This window comes from Wolffia australiana, chromosome 3 (genome assembly GCF_029677425.1).
Source record: "Wolffia australiana isolate 7733 chromosome 3, ASM2967742v1".
NCBI lineage: Eukaryota > Viridiplantae > Streptophyta > Magnoliopsida > Alismatales > Araceae > Wolffia > Wolffia australiana.
In genome coordinates, this window is record NC_135837.1 from 14,304,665 (window position 1) to 14,309,617 (window position 4,953).

Sequence of the window (4,953 nt, forward strand, 5' to 3'; positions counted from 1 at the left end):
CTTTTGTATTTATACTCGCATAGTCTCATAGACGGATTTAAAATTGGAAATAAAATCAATTTTATTTTAAAAATTCAACATGGTGTATTGGTAGTCAGTTATTGGATAATAATGATCAGAGAGGGCGAGATAAACCTTTAAATAAAAAGGTTTGTGTTTAAGTTTGGAGAAATGACATGAAATTTATTTTCAAAATGGAATATGATTACTTTTAAATTTCTGTTTTTGGGAACCGGATGTGTACTCCGTCAATGACACGGTTTATATTTAACTTTTGGAAATGACATGAAATTAAAAAAAAATACACAATGCTGTAAAGTAAATTGTAAAAATGCAAAATGATGTTGTTAGATAAAAATTTAGGCATAAAATAGAATATCTGGAAATTATATTTGTGCATCGTAACTGTACTAATATTGTAGAGTAAATGATATAGGATAGAGAGAGACTGCCTTTAATTTTATACTGCAAGGAACATGAGAACTAATCTCAAAGTGGTGAATTATGTTATAAATTTGGACAATGATGTATTAATATTTGTGTACCCAGATCCTCACTTTGACTGCAATATGAGAGCCTTATTAACAAAATTTTCAGGATATTTTATTGTAGTTAGGAAACTACATTCACGCATCACCAATGTACTCAAATTTTGGATACTATGACAATTTTTACTGTTAAGTATCTAGGGAGAATGATGGAAGTATATGTGGCCCCCAAGCCAATCACACTTTCTATAGCAATCCATGTTTATTAATAAAACATATTCATTATAGTGCATGTGTGATGCTTATAATGAAGTCCGCGAATATGTGATCGGACTTAGTGAACTATAATGAAATCGTAATACGGAGATCACTAATCTTTAGCATGAGTTCTAAATATTCCTATTTGAAGGATACTCGAGAAGGTTATAAGAGTATGCGAATAGAATAACACTATATGCCCTCACTCATATTACTGAGTATGGCCAGTCCCATAGTTGTTTAGTGTGGAGATAGTAAGGGTAGATAATGGGTGCTCTTTAGTAGAAAGAGTTAACCGAATTGATCTGCACAAATTCCTTAATAGTATTATACCAAATTGTCAATCAGGTTGATTCGCGTCACAGATGTATAAGTGATCCTTAGACCTGAGACACCAAAGACATTTTGTGGACGGACAGTTGTACTTTGAATATGACCTATGAGATTCCCTTAGTATAAATAAATACCCACTTAGTATAAATAAGGAAAGGGCCTGAACGAAATTCACTCATGCCAGAATCATTCAAGGGCTTTCCCCTTCTCCTTTCTCCCCACACCTCCACTCCATTCCCAATGTGATCGGGATGGTGTAACGACAACAACGGAGGATGAGCAGAGCTCGTAAAAGGCGAAGGAGGAGATTTGACATGTTATAGACCACATGGATGCTTCTATAAGTTGTGCATGAGCATATCCACATGACTCGTTCGAGGATCGAAGAAATCACAGATTTGATCTGTGATGAGGTGATTTGTTTGATACTTTAACGATGCCATAGCAATTTTGTTTTAAGTCTAACGTTGCAAATCGTTCTGAGTTATTCATCCATATCCAGGCCTCTAGAACCCAAAAGAGAGGGAGATAATACTTTTAGATCTTATATTATTGAAAAGAGGACCTATTCTATCAATGTCATATTAATATCTAATTCAGACTAAATTAAACTACTTGAAAAGTATATTTGTGTGTCGCGTCTAAACTCAAATGTTATAAATAATGAACTAGGAATAAAAGCTATAAACTATGTTAATTATATTTTAAAATAAAATATAATAGTTGATCCATATTAATAGTTAATTCATATTATATTAGACTAGCTGGAAACTCTATTTTTGAATTGTTACTATAGTAAACTATTTTAAAATAATGAACACATTTAGGGTTTGACGGTCCCGGTCCGGTCTGTACTTTTGTCATGAACCTAAAACTTACCTAAGGATTGGTTCGGTTTCGGTCTGGTCTCGTCCGGTCCCGGGCCAATCTTGGTCCAGTCATGTTGACTAGTCAAAGTGGAAGAATAAAAAGTCAAGAAAAAAATGGTATGGACTTCTCATCAAATGGAAAATTTATTGCAAAGGCACTTATAAAGCCATCTTGAAAATGGAAAATAAGAAAAAAAATAAAAGGAGGAAAAGAAAGGAAGATAGAAAGAAGAATAATTGAACAATAATAGAAGTTTTAAAGAAGAAGAAAGGGAGATAAAATGAAAGAAGGTAAAGAAACATAATGAGAAATAAGAAAATCAAGAAAAAGAAGAAGAATGAAAATAGTAGGAAAAAGGTAACGAAAAAGAAAAAACTAAAAGAAGACAAGAAAAGGAGAAGACTCAGAGAGTGGGAGAGAGGATGGAAGGGAGAGAGTGAGCAAGTGAGAGAGAGAGCACGGGAGAGAGAAGAGAGCGTGTGAGAGAGAGAGAGAGAAGAGATCGTGCGAGAGAGCGAGAACTGGAGAGAGAGAGTGTGTGTGAGAGAGAGTGAGAACGGGAGAGAGCGAGAGAGAGAGAGAGAGAGAGAGAGAGAACAAGTAAGAGAGAGAAAGAGAGCACGAGAGAGAGCAGGAGAGAGGGAGGGAGAGAGAAAGCGAGGGAGCCAGAGGGAGAGTGAGGGGGGACGTGATCAGTGAGAAGGGGGAGCACGACAAAGGGGAGGGGGGGGGAGAGGGGAGCACAACCAAGGGGATGGGGATCAAAAATATTATATTATATTTATTTATTAATTAAGCCGGTCCCAGTCCGGTTTGACCGTCAGACCAGGTCTGGCATGACCAACCGATCCACCCTTAAATGGTGGACTAGTGGTCCCAGTTCGGTCTGGTCTGACCGGTCCCCGGTCCAAAATGTCAAAGCCTAATCACATTCACACAAAGAGACCGAGAGAGATTACTCCATAAATGGCATTGCTTATAGTAAAAAGTCAAAATCTATATATTGAGAGCTAATCCAAAGTAAAGTAGACTAACAAAAAGTTCAACTCCTGCAGTAGACTTTACTCATTTATAGTAAAGTATCGATAAGAGAGGGACTACCCTAAAAATGTATGTTCTAATATAAAGAAGTGTCAACTTAATACATAATTCATAATGAACCAGAATAATTGTAAAATAACACTATCCTCAGTTGTTGGAAAAGAACAATTAAAGAGAGAGGTAACCTTCCAGTTTTATATTATTGGACATTGAGTGCCTAGTCTAGAAATGACATGAAATATAGTTCAAAGTATATTACAATGTCTGGAACTCTGTTCATGCACCACTCATACACTATAATATTCTGAATAACTCTCAAACATAGAAAGTTCACCTTAAAACTTTATATTATCGTGAAATTAATCAAATAGAAAATGGAAGATTGTATTAATTGTAATTCAGAACAAGTTAGAATAGCTGGCAACTCTATTCAAGGATCTTGATTGCCGTATACTCAGTTACAGGTTGTAAAAATTAGAGGGAAGGTACTCGTTGCTGGAATGTGTACGTGTATTATAAAAAATAATAATCCTTGGAGCTCAGGGCTCAAGAGTTAGGAAAAAGCCAAAGTACGGGAATATGATAAATGAGGGGAATATGATAAGTCATGTGCTAGATCTAGTGCACTTAAACTGATGGAGGACCACCCAGCTGATCGCATCCAGACTCGTCGCCAGCCCCTACGCGAAGCCCGAGCCAACGTGAAGAACCAACACTTCCACTATCAAGCTTGAAGCAACAGTCGCGTCATCTTGGAGCGTGCCGAGGCATCTTTGTGTTCTTTTTTTTCATTGTTTTTGGATTGTCGGAGGCCCCTCCTGCCCGAGCACTGGCCTCCTGCGTGTGTTTTCATTTTTTTTTAATTGTGATTTAGCTATCTTCTTTAGGGGGAGGAAATCCATATTGGGCTTCTTCTCCCCCTAAAGATCCCTTTAAAGGGGAAGCCCAATAGGCTTGCCCCTTTAAAGAGGGTCCAATTGGGCCTCCCACAACTGTCACTTCCTCTCTACAATGAGGAAGGGTGGACGTGGGAGGCTTAAGCCGTGTAATTGTTGAAAGAATTTCAGATATCGTTGTTCATGCTTTCAGTTACGTTCTTTGTTCATCGTGCCTGTTTTCTGAAAGAAGAAGAATTTATCGAAGAGGAAGAAGAAAGGAAATTTCGTGTGTTCCTTGGTGTTGACCGTTGCCTCATCGCACCAGTATTCACCTGCCGAAGAATCGATCCATCGCTACTGTATCTCCTCATCCAGCTTCGACATTTTCATCAGTTCAAGGAGGCCTCGTTGTTTTGGATCGGTTATTTCTGAAAGCAATTTCGTTCCTTTGATGTTCCATGGAGTCTCCCCCACGCTGCCCTACCGGGGAGAAGAAAGCATGATCATCTATTCGTCTTTTTGCAGGAATTTCTCAGCCCCGTCGACTTATTCTCTCCCTGATTTTATCGGCAACATTCAACCCGCATAAGGCTTCACGTTCACGATACCGAGTGCCAAGGATCAGATTTTCTCTATCGGAGTTCTCGATACAAATTCCCATTCACCAGGGCCGTGTTCACTCATACAAAGTCCCGTTCTTCCTAAGGGAAGAAGACTCTTTCCCTATTGCAACATTGACTACGATCATTGCAACTATAACGACATTTCCGATGACGCTTTCAAGACCCCTGAGAACAAGCGGACGATGACGATTTACAGTCTGATCGACCGACGAGAAATCAACATCTCCGAGCGGAATACTCCATCGATAATTACCTTCCATGCGATACCTTTGAGGGATTTCTTTTCTATGAATCTGGAGTTGCCGTACAAACCCGGAAATATTGTCATGCAGTTGAAATCATCTCGTGGTCCTCCCTCTGTTTGCAAAACAAGCTGACGAACGTTACCAGCCAAAGGCTGAAAGATCACCCTTGCCACCGAATCCAGAAAAATGTTGCCCCATGTTCATACTATTTGGCTGA